Source organism: Silene latifolia, chromosome Y (genome assembly GCF_048544455.1).
Source record: "Silene latifolia isolate original U9 population chromosome Y, ASM4854445v1, whole genome shotgun sequence".
Lineage (NCBI taxonomy): Eukaryota > Viridiplantae > Streptophyta > Magnoliopsida > Caryophyllales > Caryophyllaceae > Silene > Silene latifolia.
The window spans coordinates 231,710,588-231,733,707 of record NC_133538.1 but is presented as its reverse complement, the minus strand read 5'-3'; the positions used below and the strand labels follow the sequence as shown (position 1 = coordinate 231,733,707).

At 33.3% G+C, this 23,120-nt stretch overlaps 1 non-coding gene across 1 annotated transcript; it reads left to right on the top strand.

Annotated features, from left to right (window-relative positions):
• The first annotated feature begins 650 nt into the window (after window positions 1–650).
• On the top strand, window positions 651–757 carry LOC141635865 (small nucleolar RNA R71). Its single transcript, XR_012540520.1, has one exon. It is a non-coding gene; the product is annotated as a small nucleolar RNA R71 (small nucleolar RNA).
• Window positions 758–23,120: the final 22,363 nt, after the last annotated feature.

The window sequence follows — 23,120 nt, the reverse complement described above, 5'->3', positions numbered from 1 at the left end:
AAGAGGAAGAATTGCATAAAAAGCTTACTAATCAAATTTCAAGGACAAAGTATTCCAATCCAAGGTTTCCGTCTCAAGCTAGATCTGAAAACTAAGTTTTTTCCAGAATGAAAAGCATAACCTAAAAGTTGTTGCGTTTCTCGATAAAAAGATACCCAAAGTTAATTACAAGTTGGGCTTTTAAAAGTCTAACACGGAGAAATAATTATCACTGAAATCGGTCGATCGATCGTCAAGACGGTCGATCGATGAAAACGCGGAACAGTAGCATCTGATGAGCTCCAGTGGTCGATCGACTGTAAAGCTTAGTCGATCGACTGAAAATGATGTGCAGTGGCTCCTTGTTGCTTCCAATCAACTCTTCACTCCTTGCACGCATCCCAAGGTGAGTGAATGCGACTCTCCTTCTTCTTGGCTTCCTTGAACTTGCTTTCGGAGGACGAATTTGGCTTGATTTAGCCTACTTCCACGCATTCCTACAATAAATCATAGAAAATGCAAAGTAAACCATTTCGGGAGAAATAGCAGCTTTAAGCTACCAATTATGCATAGAAATACATGCCAAAACCACAGATAAAGTGTATAGAATATGCACGTATCAATCGTCATACAGCCCATTATAGAATTGATTGCAAAGACTCCATTTTTCGAACCCATGGTGCGGTATGGTTCGCACCAGTTTCTTGAAACGGACCCATGCTTCATGAAAGTTCTCATCAGGTCCCTGTTTAAAGCTCGTGATCTGAGCTCTAATGGTATTTGTCTTCGAGGCAGAGAAGTATTTCTTGTAGAATGCCAAGGCCAATGAATTCCAGTCGGTGATCCCATGAGCGGCTCGATCCAGATCTCTATACCACTCCCTTGCAGCATCACGAAGGGAGAAAATGAACATGGTCTCCTTGATCTGGTCTTGGGTCACACCGGTCGGCGGGGTATAGAGCGAAGAATAATCAATAAAAATCTCCATATGCTTGGTCGCATCTTCATTTGTAGCTCCCCGAAATCGGTTTCTCTCAACCAGGTTAATATAGTAAGGCTTCGGCTCGAATTTTCTCGCCTCCTCAGGTAGTTCGAATCCTTTGTAGAGGTTCGTTATCGGCTGTCGGCTCCGAGTGACTAGCAATAGTTACTTCTTGACCATGATTGGAATTTACGGAGAAGTGACTGTCTCATTGAAGAAGTAGAGGCGGGAGATGTAGGTGGATCTTCTTGAACAGAGCGTTCTCGTAGTAACTTGACAGAGTACTCAGCTCTTCCTCTGTCGGTAATACCCTTTGTGATCGTCTCAACTCGCGCAAGGATTTCTCGATCTCAGGATTGAATGGTACTAGTTCACCACCCTGTGACCTGCGCATAAGAAGAAACTACAAAAAGAATATAAGAAAAGTTTAAGGAACGGAAGTCCCTTAAACTAAAGAAAGACTAAATAAAAACAACTAAAAATTAGAACAATTGCCTCCCCGGCAACGGCGCCAACATTTGATACCCGTCGTTGTGAGTACCAAAAATAAGATTTATAATTTCCTATTAAAACTAACCTAGGCTAGTGGTAACAGGGTCGAACCACAAGGAGGCGAATGTAATTTCTAATTGTCTAATTTAGTCTAAGGTAACGAAAGTGGGGGTTGATTTGATTTGGTCTATACTAAAAGCAATAAAAGACAACAAACTAAATAAGCAGATAAAACAGATAAAAGAAGGGGTACTAGGATGGTCGGTTCGTTATAGGTTCGGCGGCAGCATACTAAACAGGTCTAAATCAAACACATGAGGCGGGAAATAAAGAGGTCCTCTCGGTCCACTCTTAACAAATAGCATCTTTCGATCTCGCTATAGGTCCCTAATATCACTAATACTAACTTTCGTCCTGAAAAGTGAATAACGGTCTAAACTTTACCTATCTCTCGATCTCAGCATAGTTTAGTCATTTTAATTGGTGATCTAACAACTGTCCCTATCTCTCAATCTAATGGGTCAGTCAAATATTAAGCATTCAACTAGTCGTGTGCACTCGATTCGTCAAATATAACATTTAAATCAATTAAAACGAAGGTAAACCTCACGTGGTCAGTCGATCGACCAGGCAAGGCAGTCGATCGACTGACATGCGATTCAGGCCGTGTTATTCTATTGCCGCCTACACTATAATTCCCCTACATCCTAGCACAAGCAATTTAGCTACTCATAACTATGATGAAAATAATAATAATATTGACGATATAGATTACTGAATTCATGCTTAAAACAATTGAACAAACAATTAACATAAAGCGGTAATTACGGTTTCGGGAAACTAACTAGAAATTTCTAAACTATCAACGCAATAAAGATGAACTGGAATAAGAGCAAGTGAATACCGAAATTGCAGAAGGATTGTAACGGAATGATTGAAAGCACAACGAAAATCCAATGCGAAAATAGTTTCCCAAACCCTAATTATTTTATAAAACTAAACTGAATGTAAAGTGAGGTAAAAAACTAGATGATTGTATCTGTCAACTAGGTTACGTTATATAGGAAATATACGTAACTATTATTCCAAAACCTAATGTATCATGGGCTTGCTATTCCTCGATCTTTTAATTCTCGTCTGAGTAGCGGTGTAGTCGATCGACTAAGCATGGTGGTCGATCGACCAAGTAGCAGTGTACAGTAGCTTCTGGATCCCGCAAGTTGGTCGATCGACTAAGGGTACTGGTCGATTGACTGCTTTAGCTGATACTTGACTTCTAAAATCTCATGGATTTGTCTTTTGGGCCTTGGAATGCGCACCAAGCTCGTTCCTTGAGTGAATACTTCACGTCCAATGCAATGCAGGATACTCGGGGACGGATTTAGCTCAATTTCCGCTGGATTCTTCACATTTCTGCAATAATGTACAAAAACACGAAAGTAGACGGAAATGGGGGAAATGGTAGCTTAAAATATACAAATGAGCTCTGAAATGCGTGTAAAATGGGATGTGAAACATCATATAAAAGACACGCATCAGTCAACAAGATCTATCTTTTTCAATTTATTTCAACTATAAGAGCTTATATGACCAAAGCGTTTATGCCATATAGTTGGATCATTTATAACGGCACTCATACATGTTATAGAGGCAGATGAAATAGAATTAATATCACAAATGTAAATGTTATTCTTTCTTCTACCTTCTAATATGATATTGCTAGATCCTTCACGAAAGATACGACACGTATTAGAGTGAAATACAACCTTATTCCCTCGATCACACAATTGTGATATACTTAGAAGATTATGTCTTAAACCTTTAACATACAGCACATTATCAATGGAATGTGACTTAGAGATACCTATTTTGCCAATACCAACAATCTTTCCTTTCTTGTTATCTCCAAAGGTCACACTACCACCATTATAGACCTCCAGCGAGAGAAACTTTGATTTATCTCCAGTCATGTGTCTCAAACAACCACTATCGAGATACCATTGATTGCTTATACTTGCCTTGACCTGCAAGGACTTACTTATTTGTTTTAGGTACCCACACGAAGTTAAGTCCTCTTTTGTTAATATTAGGAAGTAAACCCTTACGAATCCACATTTGCTTAATCACATATTTCTTATTGAATTTATGAGAGGTTTTAGTATCTTGCTTATGATTAACATAAGTCCTATCTCTAACGGGTTTACTATTATCCTTTTTCGTTTGTGATTTTGTTTGTTTTCTATTTTGTTGACTCTTCGTATGATTAGGTTTAGCATAGTTTTCATTTTTGTTCATATATGCTTTTCTTTTGTCACAAGAAAAGAAAACATGTCCTGTCTTACCACAAAAATTACAAACAGTATATTCAGGTAAACCTACATATTCTCTTTTGCGAAAATCACGATCAGACGGTTTATTATTTTTCTTAACATATTCTTGACAACACTTTGTCTGATATCCTAGACCTTCATTGAAGTGTCTTTCAGATTGTTTATTAATAAAATTTAAGACTGGCTCACTTGCCTTCCAATTCTGACTAATATTAAAGGATTCTTTCAAACGAGCATTAAGATCTTCACTTTCTTTAGTCAGTTTTTCAAAATTTGAACATGCTTCAACTGTTTTAATAGGGACATCCTTAGTCTTATCTATTTTTGATTGAAGCTCTATAATTTTGTTAGCTAAGGAATTATTCATCACAACATAATCATGTTTTAGAGTTATAAGCTCATTAGTTAAATTTAAAACTTGTTCATTTAACTCTTTTATCTTTCTTTCTAAATCTGAGGTAACGGTATCCTTGGCTAAGTAACGGTATCCTTGGTTAAGGGTACCGTATCCTTGGCTGAGGATACGTTCTCTTCATATTGAGAACTTAATTTAGGGTTTTTATTACTTCTTACTAAGTTAGGTGCCGGTTCAACAACTAAGTCAAGACTAGGTCTTGAAGCTACTGGTGAACCCTCACTCTTCTTGGCAAGAAGTTTTTTAACCTTTTCTTTAAGAAGATAATTCTCTTCAGCAATATCGTTGATTATTACATATAATTCCTTTAATTCATCGTTTGATCAATGCAAGTTTCATAAACTTCTTCAAAATGATATAAGATCTTATCTTTAGATAACTTACGAAATTTATTTTTCATTTGAGCAAAAGTTACCTCACTTTCATCCTCGGAGTCTGAATCTGATCATCCTGGGTGAGCCATTAAACACATGTCCTTCTTTTTGTGAGATTTGGAACATGATGCTTTATCGTTGTAAGGACTGAAACACAGATTTGCTTCTTGCTCTTCTTCTGATTCTTCTTCTTCATCATCAGTCCCCAAATCTCCCCAACCACAGGATGCGAGTGTATCTTGCTTATAATCGTTCTTAGTTCTTTCGCATTTGTCTTTATTTTTTATCTTCTTCCACGTAGAGCAATCCTTAATCATATGGTTTGATTCCCCACATTTAAAACATCCTTTATTCAAAAATTTTAGTATTGGAGGAGCTTGCTTTTTATTGTTAGAAAACTTTTCTTGATTAAATCGAAAATATTTTTTTAAGCGTCTAACAAATAAACCCATATTCTCATCAACCTCTTCATTGTCACTAGATTCGGCTTGTAAGGCTATACCTTTACTCTTGGATATATCGCCATGGTTTTTGCAACGAGCCAAGTAAACTTTCATAAGAAAGCAAAGATAAATCCTTAGCCTCTTCTATGACAGTGACTTTAGGTTGTCACTTTTCAGTTAAGCTTCTCAAAATTTTTCGAACCAGATCTTCGGTCTCAAAGGATTTTCCTAGATTTCTTAACTCATTGATTATATTTGAAAATCTGGCAGACATGTCATTGATGTTTTCATCTCTTTCCATATGAAATATCTCGTACTGCTGAGTTAATAAATCTATTCAATACTTCTTAACCTGGGACGTTCCTTTATATGCCGATTCCAGACTATCGCAGATCTGTTTTGCACTAGACCATGAGGAGAAATGACTAAACTCTTCCTTAGTAATTCCACGTTGCAAAAATGACATTGTACGTGAATTCTTTTGAGCTTTAGCAAAATCAGTCGCATCATAGTCATCTTCTTCCTTTACATTAATACTAGATTTCATGCCCGGGCGTTGCCCGGGTAATGTCGTAACAGTGACTATTGAATGTAGCATTCACTTGTGTCGTTTTGGTTACTTTACGTTATATATATTAAAGAAGAGTAGGAACAGACCGGCCTAATAAACTCGATTTAAAAGGAAATTGACACGATTTTGGTCGGTCTTAATTTTATCCGCGTCCTGGAACTGCATATATTGATATTAATCCATGAATTATTGTATTTGGTTTGCCTCATGTCGCATGTGAATACATAATACTCTGCGTTCATAATCACATTTGAGAATTTTAAGTAGAAATAAAAATGAATGTTTGCCAACAAAAAAATTAAAGGTCAATCTAGTTGGTAGCATAAACAACATACACATATTAACAAATATACAAAAGAAGTTTTCACTAACAACAATTCTTAAATAATACTGTATCCTTTTACATAAACATTATTGTAAACTAGGTGATTACACCTAAATCATAAATTGATACCATGATAATAAAAAAGTACAATATGCTTGAAATGTATTCAAAAGAATACGAAATTATCATGACCAACTCTTCAATGTATTTTTTCTAAGTTTTGACACAAGTTATTGTACCTATGTCTAGGAGAGTAGTTACGTAAAGTAATTGGCGATTTTACCATAATGCTATTGTAAAATCAACTCAAGTTTTTGTCTTCTTTGTTAGAATATAAAATTGATATTGGGATTTCAACCATCAGCTTGAGTTTTTGGTTATGATGATAAACTATTGACTGGGAGTCTGGAATAAAGGGAATAGATATTTAAATTCATACGGAGTACAACACTATATTCAACTTTATTAGGATACGCCGAAATTCCCCGTCCTATACTCTTATAACGTTATACGTACTTTTCATCTTGACGAAGTCAGCTCTAGCACACAACTCATACATCTTGTGTACAGACTGTACACAGTTTGTATAGTGTTATTTGTTTGATATTCATAGCTACTTTAGTAATACTCCCTCCACACACTCATTTTCACCCTAATCCATTAAAATACTTCTCTCATATATTAGAGAAATGGGGTGAAAATGAGTGTGTAGAGGGACTACAATATATATTATACGGGGTAGTTTTGTATAATGAATCATGAATTATTTACATGTTTTTTACATGTTAATAACTGTGAGGGGGCGTGTTAGAGTATAAAACCGATCTTAGAACCAGTGGCGGACCTAGGAATTTAGTGTCGGGGGGGCACTAAATTTTTTTTGACGCATTATTTACGCGTGTTTAAGACAAATTTTTTATATTTTGAATTTTTTTTTTCCTAAATTAGCTTATTTATAGAATATAATAGACTTTAATACTAAATTTAACAACAAATGTAAGTGGTTCAGTGGTTTAAGACTTTGTAAGTCATCCAAAGGTCCATGGTTCGAATCCTACATCAAGCAATTTTTTCACATGTATTTGAAATAGCAGATAAATTACATGGGCTACGGCCCAAAATAAAACACAAACTTGTGTGTTGTTAGCAGGAATCGAACCACATATCCCCTGGATAATAGTCCACAGTACTACCAACTATGCCATAACAACTCTTTGTCTTGCTTAGATACTTAAAAATATTTATTTCCGAAATGTCTTGGGGTGCACCTGCCCCCCCGGGCCCCCCCCTAGGTCCGCCCCTGCTTAGAACTCCAACCATCAGTTTATGCTTTTAATTGAGATGGTTTCCTGACATTCTTAACCAACTATACTACGCTAAGATAAAATTTATGTCACTCCTACATACTTCCCATATGTCTCTCATTCTCTATAGAAAAATACAATCGATGTTCAAATAATTAAAATAGTAGAGTTCAAATTAAACTCAAACTGATCTATTAAGTATCAAAATTTTGCTAAAAGATTTTTGACTAAGTAGCCGTAACCCATAAGAATTTACATGTTAAGACTTATTATATATAATATATAATTTGTGTAATAGCTAAACTCCACCTACATACAAAGCCATAAACAACGTATACGCCTGTATATACTCACGAAATTCGTTTGCAAATTGACCAATCATATATAAGTAGTATCATTTGCCTTTTTATTTACATTACGCTTCATTTGTCGTTTATGTTATGAATTAGTTTTTATCATTTTGAATAACATAGTATAGCATGAATTAGTTTTCGTTTTGAATAATCTATTTGATTTTTTAATACTCAGTATTTGATTTTAGTATAATTTTAGTATTTGTACAATTCTATGATAAAATTAAAATTGTTTAAAATTTAATTTAAATTAAAAATACTTATTGCGATGTTCTAGACTCTAGCGATACTACTGATTTAGCGAATCCAAGTTCAATATTAAACGCATATACCCCATAATTTCACTCATAACAATAAACCGAGTCCAAGTAGTGTCACTAAATTAACAATAACCAGTCGAAATCAACCTATTTTTTTGAGTCGTCCTTACCAAGTTACCATCCCCTTATTTTGGTCATCTTGTAAAAATTGCAAATCTACGTATGTTAGGGTGCAAACCCTGTCCCACATCGGTAGAATAAAGATGGAAGATCATCTTTATAAGTATCTACTAAATATAATAGTACGAGGCCTTTTGGGAAGGAGCCCAAGAGTAAATCCGTGAGGGCTTGGCCCAAAGCGGACAATATCGTACTATTATGGACTGTGGACACCGGTACAGCAGAGGCCCAACACGGGATATTCACGCTTCCGCACAACAAGTGGTATCAGAGCCCAAGGTTCTACTAGAGTCTAGGTGATGGGGCTGCATGGTGTGGGGAGTTCTCCATGGAGGTCAAGGTCCGAGTCAAGATGATGGTCCTTGGTTTGAGGGGAGGATTGTTAGGGTACAAACCCTGTCCCACATCGGTAGAATAAAGATGGAAGATCATCTTTATAAGTATCTACTAAATATAATAGTACGAGGCCTTTTGGGAAGGAGCTCAAGAGTAAATCCGTGAGGGCTTGGCCCAAAGCGGACAATATCGTACTATTATGGACTGTGGACACCGGTACAGCAGAGGCCCAACACGGAATATTCACGCTTCCGCACAACAACGTATAATACCATCAAATTACTACCTAGAACAAAAGATTATTAAACAAATTATAAACAATACAACTCCAAGTTACAATGAACTAATCAAGCAATATTCTCAGTTCTTCTATCTGCACGTATAGTTAGCCTCTCTTAAGACAGAGATATAGCTTAGGAGTAAGTATCTCGGCGGTTGGCATCATGGAGCCGATTCTTGGAGACAGTGGTGGGGCTAGGGGGGCTAGCAGAGGCGGTGCTCCCCACCCCCCCCCCCCCCCCTCTCTCCCCCCGACGGATGAAATTTTCGAAGTTTTTAGTTAAATTTTTCGAAATTTTTTCGAGGGTGTTTTATGAAATTTGTCGTTCCCCCCCCACCTGAGTTCAAATCCTGGCTCCGCCACTGCTTGGAGAGTACTTTTTTTCTGAAAATCAAAAAGAATAAATTTGAGTTAATAACTAAGTTATTGTAAGGCTATAATATACCGCACATCCAGGATTGTAAGATCATAATAAAATTATACCTTTGTCTTTTGGGAATACATGCACTTGTAGATGTTTTCATCATCCTACGAAAATAGAATCAAACCAAAGATGTACATAATGATAAGATTATAGAGGGGAGACTGCATAAGAGAATTATATTATTGATTGTTGTGATCTTAAGAGTAATACAATACATCATTATATAGTAAAACCGAGACCCCAACATAAGGAAACTAGATAACTGAATATCTTATACTCTAAGATATTATCACTATCTCGTAATAGCTAATATATTATTCTAATGAGATATGTCGATATCTCGACAATATCTCAACATCCCCCTCAAACTCATGGTAATTTGTTAAAATTTCCATGAGTTTGCACAAAATAAAATCAAAATAAGAAAAATCAATCTTCATCGACTTCTTCGTCTTCATTATCCATCTCCGTCTTCGCAAGATTGGTAAAATAGACGAGTGTTAAGACTCGCTAGAAATTTCTTCGAACAAGAACGTTAAGTTTTTCGGACTTGTCGAATATCAAATAATTTGTTAGGAACACTAATCGGACCTAAACAAATTTCAGTAAAACGGAAAATTAACCGTCAATTTCAATATTTGGAGAACGCTAAGTTTTTCGAACTCCAAACAAATTTTGTACCACCTTAAACGAATTTGAAAACTTTTAATTAAGTATCAAAGAAGATGAAAACAGATTATCAATGGCTTCGTTCAATATGCCGAGGGGATTATCATGATTGTTATTGTACGGTCTAACACTTCCTAAAACAAAGAAGAGCACATACAGAATCCTTACTAACAACAATCTGTTAGTAATAATGCTCCACTAGAAAATTCTTCAACTCTTAGCCACAACTTTGATGATCCGACCAAGATCAATAGTCATAATTTTTTTTTTTTTTTTTGAGTATTAGAAAGAAAGAGTATTACTATATTGGAAATCCCACCGGTGGGCGTTGTTCATTTTCGCCCACCGGCAAGAAAGCGGAAGCAGCGGTTTTTAGAGTCTTCAAGAAAGAGGCTCTGATACCATGATAAGATTATAGAGGGGAGACTGCATAAGAGAATTATATTATTGATTGTTGTGATCTTAAGAGTAATACAATACATCACTATATAGTAAAACCGAGACCCCAACATAAGGAAACTAGATAACTGAATATCTTATACTCTAAGATATTATCACTATCTCATAATAGCTAATATATTATTCTAATGAGATATGTCGATATCTCGACAATATCTCAACACATAAACATAGGATTTATAAGTACCAACCTTATTTTCTGTGTTTATTCATAGTCATTATGTTTTAATTATTTGCATTATCTATGTACATGCATTATCTTTGCCATCTTGAGTATATTCTCTACAAAAACATAATGCACACTAATATATGTGCATATATACACTACACAATTAAATAGAAGAACATACCTCAAGTATAATGTGCAATGGTGTATATATAGTAGTTGACGAAAGCTTCTAGTAGTTTGATTTTGGTATAAGAGTTCTAGTGAAACTCATCGTTAAAGCTTTGATAAGCTTTTGGAATCGGGATATTTCATAGCTTTAAAAAAACATATATATTTCTTATTTTAATTCTTTTCATTAACTTTTTTAATTGACAAAAATTGAACCAATAATTTCGCTCGAAAAGTTCCTCTTTTAAGTATATACTAGTATAGCAACCCGCGCTACAGCACGGTAATTTTATAAAGGCTAATTCTAGAGATTGAGTGTATTAATATTATTTTAGTAAATAGAATATGAATTTAATTTAATGTAAATGTACTTTTATATATAAAACGTAACCATAAGAAATATTCCATATATAGGGGCATAGTGATTGACGGCAGTATTATTATTAATTGTGTAGAATTTTCCATATATGGGTTGACTAAAATATTTTGACTACAATATATTAGAAGGAAAATATATTAGAAGAAAATATTCTAGAAGGGAATATTCCACATGGAGGGAAAGATGAACGGGAAACTTGAGCGGGAATAACACAGATGTGTTATTCTTTTAGTCTATAGGGGATTATTTTGACCCTTTCAATTTGAAGGGTCAAAATTCAAAAAAGCAAGCTTGTGGAATTTATATTCTTATATACCATACTATATTCCTTGTAATTATGACTATATATTGGCCGACATTGGACTGAAATTGAATTCCAATTGGAATTTTGTAAAGTGTTGGAGCTTGTTTGAAGGGTTATTCCAAGATTAAAATAATATGAGACTAAGATGGTGATTGGGCGTCTGACCATCGAACTACAGGAAGAAATTGTTAGATTTGAACTTATTTTATTATCGAAACTCTGAGAATGATTTATTCATACAACTCGGTAAGATCGTTGTAGTAATCCTAATTACACTAACATTGGGAGAAAAAAAACGAACATTCAAATGGTTTTTTCATTACTATATGGCGGACAACATAGAATGAAAGGATTCATACTTCGTTATATATAATAGACTATTAAGTGCCTTTTATATTAGCTTTAAATAAATTTTCATAGACTAAAAAAAATGTTGTCTTGCTCCGTCGCGAGTATATTGTTAAAATTGGTGTATTATAGTAATGGAAGATGAAATGAGTGAGAAATAATTTCTTAGGCCCAAGCAAAATTCAGCTCCACCTAATCGAGTCAACACAACTAATTAAGGTTGTACACGAAATAAATGGGAATTTTTTTTGGGTACATAAATAAATCAGAATTTGTTATAAACAATATGACATACTCAAATGAAATACAACTACTCTCCATACGAAACAATATGGCGATAGGCGAGAGGCGAGAGGCGATAGCATGCTCTCATGAGTTTCGTCAGATCTTTTGGAAAATCATTGTTATATTTCCTCCGTACCAGTTATTTGTTTAACTATTTCATTTTAGGGTGTTTCAGTCAATTGTTTACCTTTCTATTTTGGGAATATTTTTGATGAACAATTTGATCATCCCGAGAGTTAAAGTGTGTCTTTAGGCACTCATTAGAAAATCGTACATATTAGATACTCGTAGAATATTTGTAATATTTTACAAATAGAATATATAAAGATTGTTAACATTACATCCAAAATGAGTAATTACGATGCTAGTGATCTTAATAGTCATAAGATAAGGTTGGAGTATTAGATTACTTTACAAACTCCTATAATTTGTAGATATTCAAGCCTCGATCAAATTACTCAGGTAATTGTTATCTAGTCAAATGTACATTCCTCTAAAACAAAAAAGTTGTTTTTCTCATATAAAACTCATTAGGTAGTGTAAATGATATCAATATACCAAAAAAGAGTAGCGCGTTTGACCGTGTGAGACATAGTCAAATTTTCACACCAACTTTGCACAGAAGTTAAAGATTAATATTTTTTCCAAATTTTTCTGTCCCCTAATAGATAGTAGTAGTAGTAGACTATATATTGTCCATTTACGTATTCAAAGCCTGGAAAAAACAATATGAATCTTCAGCAACAATAGCTTATTTTTCCTATAGATTGTTAATTGCTAATTCTTGATCTAAGTCTCAGTCTCTATAATATACGAATTTTTAGCAACAGTAGCTTATTTCTTGCTACTCATCCCGATATTGTTGAATAACCACATCGTCCACATGATTAGATAACCTGTTAGATCCCAAATAAAATAGTGTTAATATTATAAGAAAGCTAAAACAAATACAGATGTATAAGAAAACTATGCTTTTTAGGAAAACATTCAAGTAGAATAAGGCGAAATCGAAAGACTTTGGAGGTATTTTCAATGATATGAGGCCATTAGGGTATCCCCAGGATATACTTCGTAGTAGAAGCTTTCCTAAATTCCAACCAACAATACAAAAACTATAAAAACTTGTATATCGTTTGATTATTTGTTTACCTATTTTATTTTTAGTTCATCAAGGGCACTTGAAAACATAAGTCCTAAATTTAGGCCACATACAACACTCTTACCCTCGCAAACAAAAATATTAGGATGCAATATAAAGTTGTAAGAACTCGGAACATTTGTTGATTCAATAAACAAATTAGATTCATCAACTTACTTTAAAATCCTCTCCTTGCCCTTTTGTCAATTTTTTCTCCCGAAATCCTGCAAATAAAAATCAAGCAATTGATTAGTTCTCAAATGAAAATTAATCACACAAAATCAAATCAATGAAAAAATAGGTTGCTAGTGTACCGTGTACGCATATTATGATGGAGTAGGACCACATTGAAATTTGGTTAGTATTTATACAGGTTAGAAGTTGATAACTACTAATGTTCTAGCTCAAGTAGAATTTTTGTTGCGTAAATGTTTGATCATTTAATGGTTTTATTTATATATCAATTCTTTGGTAGTTCTATTTCTAATCAATGTATATACGGTTGGTTTATGACTATAATATGATATAAAATATTAGCTTCATCTTTGATAATTATTATCTCTAAAATATAAAATATTAGCTTCATCTTTGATAATTATTATCTCTAAAATATAGTAATTTAAAAAAATATTTTTGGTAGTATCAAAAATTTGGAGTCTCTAGAATTGCCTGAAAAAAGCCTCTTTTAGATATATACTAGATACTAGATTTAATGCCCGTGCGATGCACGAGTCTGTTAGTAATCGCTTTCAATCTATTCATGCTTTATTAAGTACCTATATAGATATTTCATAATTTTCATAAATAATTTGTTTAGATTTATAATTTAAAATTGAATCAATGTTAAAATTTAAAAGTTATATCTTGGCAATCGTTATCAAAGCAATTCTTATCTTTTGCTACATTGCGATAACAATGTTATATATATATATATATATATATTTATCATTTAATATTATTTTATATAATATTAAATCAACTTCCGTGTACTACATTGTTTTAGCATTGTCTTGGCTAACAATCACCCCTATGCAATCACATCAGATCATATTGGGAGTAATTATTTGACAAATATCTTATGTTGTTCAGTAATTTAAGTGGAACTTTAATACTAACTAAGGAGTCGTTTGGTTACATACGGGAACTTACAATGCCTAGGAAGTGTCATATCACATGAATTTAGAATTCATGTGAATTAGAAAATGTTGTTTGGTTACATATAGGCATTGTAATTCATGTATGCATTCTCACTTACCTAAGGGGATCTAGGTAAGCAACTTCCTCCATTATGAAGGAATTGGAATTCATGGGAAGTTCCAATTCATGTGAATTGGGGTAACCAAACAACCTACCCATTTTGCAATTCACATGAATTAAAGTTCCTGTGTAATTTAGTGGGCAACCAAACGACCCCTAACTTAATATTTTCTATATATGAGTAGAATCCCATTTTATGCTACTGTTAACTTGTCCATACATAGGGTCTTAATAATGTTCTAGGACTCTTCAGTATGTCTTATGAGAGACCGTCTCTCACTAATTTAGTGGGAGACATAATAGGGAAAAAAGAATTTTGGTTGGTCTCTCACTCCATTATATGAGAGGTCTCTCAATAAAGCTATTGAGAGACCGTTTCTTCGGAATTTTTGTGTTTTATAATTCGGCAGTGTAAGTATATATTGTCATGGTTTCTGTAATTATTCTCCGAAAAAGGCTGCTTTTAATGAAAAGTCAGTTATTAAAAACTCGTTGTACGAATTTCTTGTATAAGACTACCTTACACAAGAATTTGTCGATTATTTATCGTTAAGTACTTAACAAATCAAAATAGGCTCCAAGGTTATCAGAATAATATTGCAAATGTTTGATGCGTTTCCTTATATTCTAGAATTTTTACTTTTATTCAAGAATTGTATCAGATTAGCATCATAATAATTTAAACAAATCCGTGTTGTTTAAATGCTATTATACTTGTTATTTAGATGTTTGTTCCCAATCTATTTTCGCATAGTTAAAGTGTCTCGGAACTTCATCCTCCATGAAGCTTACAACTGTAATAAACTAATAATGAACGAAATAACTTACTAAATCATTAAGGCTCCATGTAAACAACATAGTATCAACACAATTGTGCGTCATAGAAAATTATGTCTGATGAAACATATAACTAAGTTAAACAAAGTGTAATAAGGCTGTAACGAACTAATTTTGCGAGATTTATAATACACATAAACTAAGAAAGAGAGATAAAGATGTCGTGAATTACTCTTTGAAGGCTTTGTACGTAAATGGAATGTGTATATACAATAAGCTTATAATGTTTGATTCGGTAGTATTTGTTAACATTATTTGATTATTAGTTATAGTTGCGTTACGTTCATGATCTTTTATCCTACTTGAACTTAGTAATCAATCAATTATTAGGGTTTTTTTAATAACTATTACCTTTGTACTATACTGTTTTAAGAACTACTATCAAAATAATTTTCGTTTAAAAACTACTACCAAATAAGTTTGATTTTTTCTTTTTTAAAAAAACACTACCAAGTTCCATTCAAACCCTATAAAACACAATCTTATCATGTATTTTTGAATTTCAACTACTACCAATAAGTTTGATTTTTTTTAAAAAAATCTACCAAGTTCCATTCAAACCCTATAAAACACAATCTTATCTATGTATTTTTGAATTTCCATCTTAAGTAGTCAATTTTATCTCAAAGGTAGTAGTTATAAAAAAACCTCAATTATTAATAATTAATAATAAAACAATAGCTTGATACGATAATCTGTTGTAAAACTTTCAGAAAGACGGTCACCCAAATAATAAATTGATCAGCTTAACTCCAAAATCATAATATGTGCATACCTATATATATATACCCTGTAATAAGAAAGACGAATAAGAAAATCATGAGATAAATTAAATCCAAAGCGGAAAAAAATGTGATCAACAAAGCTACCTTAATTCCAAATTGATTAAGATCTAATGAAATTCCATAGAAATAACGTCTTTTACATAATGTGTATGCAAAAATTCAGAAAATGAAACATTTATGTTACACATAAACATATATGCTACTCTTTGTTAAAATTAAAAAGCGACCCTTACTCGAATAATACTGATTGTTACATCTCCATCCAAATCATAATATGTGCTAACCTACACATACGATAAATAAGACTTGTTAGAAAATCATTAGACAGAAATCTAATTCAAAACAAAAACACATAACAGGAGACTAATGCTACACAAATTAAAAATTTAAACACAATGTAAACATTAAGATCCAATGAAACACCAAAGATAATGTCATATACAATCTTTGAAAACAAAAACCAGAACACAAAACAATTTAACGTAAAGAGGTAATTATTAATTTCTTGGATGAAAATATATGCATATATACGTAAACATATTAAGGTTTTAGTGTTTATTTAGGTTTCTATATACTCCAAATTCTATCCAATCTTAACTATACTCCTATTTGTTAGTACATGGAACCGTCCTACATCACATTCAGTATTTTAATGGTGGTAGGATATATCCAAATTCCTTGTATTACGTAAACTATGGATATACTATATTATTTTTATATTTAGGAAGTTAACAAAATTTGGAGACTCTAATATCTCTCGAAAAAAGCTTCCTTTAATAATATAGATAGATACTAGATTTAATGCCCGTGCGATGCACGGGCCTATTTGTAGTTTTCTATCATGTACTCCGGATAAGTAGTAACATAAAAATGTTAAAAAGCGTATAAAACAGGAGGGGAAGGGGTAGATGTCTAAAAGTGATATACAAAAGATGCATAAAATATTGCTTTATTTATTTACGCAGTATGTTTTACGGTCATATCTACGTTAATGACTTAAGTTATGGGTTTAAGTAAGTTCGTTGTACACAAAACTAAGTGTTATAATTATACGGAGTATTTACGTGTACAATTATATACTTGTATGTTGTATGTGTTCGCTAAAAAAGTTTGTAAGTATAGGTCAATGTCTAACCACTTGTTTGGTTCCAAATTCATGAGAAGAACTCAATTTCTACAGAGTTTACAAAACATAGCCTCCCTTACTAAGTAGATTTTCCCATACAATTTAAAGTTTATATTCAACCAAACAACATTTGTTCAATTCACACAAATTGCAAGTTCATATGAATTTAATTTTAATGAGAATTCTTTGTTCTCACAGTAAACCACACGACTCCGTCCTTAGTATATGGCTTTTAAACCACCCTCGACTCCTACAAACCATAAACCTTTATTGCTTACGGAGTAGCTTTTACGGTAGGAAGTAATTTATTTGTAATTAATCGCATGATTAATTACGTAATAGTCTTTGAAGAATAAGTCTCCCCAAATTTGAGTTTTAGTCCAACTATTTTGTGGTATATGTTAATGTAGTTGTCGGTTTCGCTTTTACGGTAGGAAGTAATCTATTTGTAATTACTCGCATGATTATTTACGTAGTAGTCTTTGAAGAATAAGCCTCCTCAAATTTGAGTTTTAGTCCAACTATTTTGTGGTATATGTTATAACTTTAATGTAGTTGTCGGTTTCGATCGAAACATGTAAAGGTCCGCTAACATGCATGATATATGTAGTATACGTAGCACAATCTAGCTCTTTGTAGCTTTTTCCCTTACAAAAGAATCGGGAAGCAGGAAGGAAACGAAAAAATCGCAAAAGAATTTCATGTTTGTTGTTTTGATTTGCTATAATCATGTATATGTATACAAAGAGTTTGAATTACCCTTATTAGGTGCATGCGCTCTATTAATATCCTGCCATAGAAGACAAAAGAGATTAGATCAGCATTCATTCATAATTTTGATTCAATATGCTTAATGTATTTGGTGAATTTGTAAACTATTATGGTTGCGTAAAGAAAACGTATCAAAAATATACTCCGCATGTCTTTACGATTTGAAAAGGTACTTTAGAGATTATTTGTATATATCAGTATCAAAATAACATATCAAAGTAAACCATACCTTTAAGAATAAATTATTTAAAAACTTTCATCCATGAATTTGACCATCTTATATGTTACATTGTACCTGAAATTTCAACAAATTATTAGTACAGAAGATAATAACTTTATATACAAGTAATTGTTAAGAAATAATTTGCTGAAACATAAAAAATAGGTACACCGTACCCTATATTTCTACGTAACATGCTACATGCATATGCTATACAATATTAATATGCACATATACATAATTTATAAAGAAGAAAAAAAAGAGAGTCATCTAATTAAGCTTGCAATTAAGAAATAAGAATTAAGAAGAAATAATAAATTTGAATTAAACATGTACTCCGTCATATGCATGTATGTGTAGTTATATAGTTTTCTCATGCCCAACTTCTAGTTTTATTCACAATCAAATTTTATTCACAATTAAATAGATCTAACGTGATTAAGATCAAATAGACAATTATGTTTTACTTAAATATGTTATCTAGATAGTTGTTTATACGAACTCTTATTCTACCATTATATTTAAAAATAATTAAAACGTATTAGATTTATTTTAGGTATTTTGCAGAATTTGGAGACTCTGTAATCGCTCAAAAAAAGCTTCCTTTAATAATATAGATAGATACTAGATTTAATGCCCGGACGATGTCCGGGCCACTTGTAATATTCTGTCTCTTCAACCACCGTTAAACGTTATGTTATAAAATAATCAGTACAATTTTCAACTCTCATCTACAAAGGCTCTACTCTTTTGGGTTAAATGGAACTAAACTAAACTGATTGAGCTAAAGTGAACTGAACTAAATTGTTGAAATTTGCTGAGATTAATAAAGCTGAAATAAGCTGAGCTTAACTGAACCGAGCTGAATTAAACTGAACCGAGCTGGAGTGAGCTTAATAAGAGGTGAAATTACGCTGAAAAGAACAGGGGCAAAGAGGCCCGATGCGAACTCTAACTTCAAGTTGACAAAATTACTCATTCGAATGCTTTATAGTTCAATAAAAGCTCTCAAATAGCTAAGACTAATTCTACGCAATAATTATTAGTACAATTCCAAAATGACCAAATTATGCACTATTAATAGCAACACTTAAATAGTTAAGACTAATTTTACACGGTCATTATAACCTATAAGTATTATAAATCCATTATTAGTATAAGCACGTTTTTAAAAGGGGTGGTGTTGGAATACATAATAAGCTTATATACACAACAAATGGTATAAGAAATTTAGCCAATTGCGTTAATTCTCATCATGATCGTATAAAATTGTGATTAATTTAATAAATTTGTTATTTTTATTGGGTTCATGTTTAGATAACTCAACTCAAACACGACCATGATAAATGTCGTGTAATATTTGTGTCAAGCCCACTTATATAAATGATCATTAAAACTCAACACAATCCCGTTAATTTCGTATCTTTCGTATTATATTTTCGGGTTATGTAATTGCTTGCGGCTCTAAGTTAGTATCACAATATCATCTTAATTTTTATTGTCTCAATTGTTTACTTTAAATCATCCCAAGAAATTGAATATTTTTCTCATACGTACTCCAAGCTGACTTAGCTAACCCTTAAGGCCATAACCCATAACTCATTTATGTAAATAACCCAATCATACTGCACAAACTCACAAAAGTGAAATTTGTATTTCTACAATGAAGGTTCTATGGTGTAGTAGTAGATTTGCAAGAGCATTTATACATGCTTAAGAAAAAATAAACAATGATGCTAATGGAGTGCATACTTTTTCACGGGTCCTTACATCTAAAGGCAATCCACCAAATAAAATATTATAAAGGTTTAGGTGTAAGGAGTACGGTCCTCTCGAAGGACACAAGAACTTTTCTTAATTGAGTTATACTTCATTCATATATAAAGGTATTATAATTGTATGATATTAATAGAGTCTACTTATCATAAAATCACAATTGCATTGTATTACTCTTTGCCTTTTGTCATCAATATATATCTCATAGTATACGGTTGTTACTAAATCATGCTACTATTTTAATTTCTTTCTTTTTAAGTAACTTTCATTTGTCAACAGTTTAGTGAATTATTTACATCATACTCCTCATGACTCTTGGCTAGATAAATCATGCTACTCTTGGCGAGATAAATCATGCTACTTTTGCGAGTAAAAAGTGTTTCAAGTCATATCATCCTAATAATCGATAAAACTTATAGTAAAAAATTCTTTAACGGAATATCGATGTAGGGCTAACTCTTGTTGCTCTTTTCCTAAAACTCCTAGAGATCAAAAGAACTCTTTTCCATTTTTTTCTATAGAAAGCACATTATAATCTTTTGAAGAGTGTTCCTATTGTAAGAGAAAAAAGCTCATCTTTTATCCTCTCCAATTATGAAGAACATTTGAAGAGTATATTAAAAAGTCCAAAGTACAAATTACATGTTCTAGGCTTCTAGCTACGTCATTAGTGATCTTGGACATAAGATTACCAAGATTATATTGAATTATTGTATTGGAGCAACTCGTCTATAGGATCATCTTATAATAACTCGAATCTAACAGAGGTTGACTTAAAAACCTGGATCAATAATCAATAAATAATGAACATTAGAATGTGAAAAAACATATTGTTGTACTACAATCATGTATAAGTTATAACCTACAACATTAAAAAATACCAATTTAAATAAGGTGCCTAGAAAAGAAACCTTAAAACAGTCTAGTAGAGGACATTATTTATCCGAAAACACGTAGCATATCAGGGACATGGATCTTTCCAGTGAAGTCTTGAATCATCAAAAGTGTTAAGAATTTAGCAAATAAATCTTGAATATGGTTGCTTATTTCTTCAGGCCTTTCTTGGTTGATGAAGTGAGACTCAATTCTTCATCTTCATTCTTTCCTGTAAAAGAAAAAAAGTACAGTATAAAATTAGATTTTTCTTTCCCGTAAAAAAAGTATAAAATTAGATTTTGTAGTATATGGCCACCTATTAGCATATTATTCGGATTTTATTTGGTGTATAGTTGACTGAATAATATGGTGATTGTGTAAATAATTTAGTTCCTAGTTTACGGGATTAGGTTTAGGATATTTGTTATATTTTCTTATTTTACAGCCTTGTATTGTTGTATATATTGTAAGCCTTTGAACGTAATACAACACACAAAAGTATTTCTTCCACATTCGTATAATCGTTTCTAAGTTCCTACATGGTATCGTGAGCAGGATTAAAGATCTTGCGATTTTTTCTTCTTTTTTTCTTTCCAAAATCTTTTCATCAGTCTCTTGATCATTCATCATGACTAATGATCAATCGTCTGGTGTTATCGTTTCTGGCCATACCGAGAGAAGGTATTGGAAAAAGCATGGGTATCCCGACGACCGCAATCCTCGTCATTCCAATCAAACAGGGGAGGGTTCGACTTCCACTGCCACTGGTTCGCTTCAAGCGAATGTCGTACATGGTGAGCCTCAAGTTGTGACTAATATGGTGCGCTTAAATGGTAAGAAAAATCTTACTTGGATTATTGATACGGGTGCATCGACACACGTTTGCAATAATGAAGGATTATTTGAATATTGCTATCCTATCAAGGCTATTAATATTGGTTTACCGAATGGTACGAGTTTGATCGCTCATAAGGCTGGCACTATACGACTCAATGACAAATTGATTCTTTATAATGTCTTACTTGTTCCTTCATTCACTTGTAATCTGCTTTCCGTGTCACAATTATTAGCCTCAGAACAATTACATATACAATTTGCTAATTCTCAATGTGTGATACAGGATTGTGCCTTGACGACGATTGGTGTGGGTGAGCTATCAGAGGGGCTCTTTTACCTGACTATGGAGGAGCCAGTGCGTGTTAATGTTGTGTCATGTCTTTCGACGCCAACCTATGGCACCAACGAATGGGCCATCCATCATTTCGGGCATTGGAGCATCTTCCTTCTATTTCCCATTTCAACCGTAATTTCATTTCTGAACCTTGTGATATTTGTTTCCGAGCAAAACAAACTCGTACTTCATTTCCGTTGAGTGATAATAAAGCTGCGAATTTATTTGATTTGATTCATTGTGATGTTTGGGGGCCATATCAACCTAATCGTGCTTGCAATTCTCGCTATTTTTTGTCCATTGTTGACGATTTTTCTAGAGGTGTTTGGGTTTATTTGATGAAAACTAAGGATGAGGTACCTCGTTTATTGCGTGAGTTTTTTGCTCTTATAGCTCGTCAATTTAATTCTCATGTGAAAATTTTAAGGAGCGATAATGGGACGGAGTTACGTGGTTTAATTCCATATTTTAAAGAACATGGCATAATTCATCAAACATCTATGGTAAAAACTCCTCAACAAAATGCTCGAGTTGAACGTAAACATCGTCACCTTTTGAATGTTGCTAGGGCTTTGCGTTTCCAGAGTTCCTTACCTATTGATTTTTGGGGTGAATGTGTGTTAACGGCTGCTTTTTTAATCAACCGGACCCCCACCCGTATTTTGCATAACAAAACCCCTTTTGAGTTGTTATTTGGTCAAGTACCGGACCTTAGTCTTATTCGGGTCTTTGGATGCTTATGTTATGCAAAGAATCTTCATCCCACTGATAAATTCGATACTAGAAGTCGACGTTGTGTTTTTCTTGGGTATCCCTTCGGAAAGAAGGGTTGGCATTTGTATGATCTTGAGACAGGGGTCTATTTTCAATCCCGTGATGTTCATTTTGTTGAAAATACGTATCCCTTTGCTGCGTCAATTAACCCGAATATCGAACCAGTTGCCACGTCTTTAGATGAGGTTGATGATTCGGTGTTTGTCGAGGTCCCTCCACTCTCGGTTAATGATACTGTTGCTGCCGAGGGGGGGATTTCTCCATCTAGTACCGAGGCCACTGATGGTGACGAGAACCAACTTAGTTGTGAGAATAATCTCGAGCCTACACGAGGTGATGGTGATGGTAATGAAACAGTTGAAAATATAGAGGAGAATGATACAAGTCCCCTACGGTTCCAACGGAAGAAATGGGTCGTGGAAAGCGTGAAAAATTTGCTAATTCCCGACATAAGGATTTTTTGCCATGGGACGCGCTCCAAGAACATATTAACACGACACTGGCTTCCTCCACTCCGTCACCCACATCGATTCCGGTCTCAGGTACACCGTATCCTATTG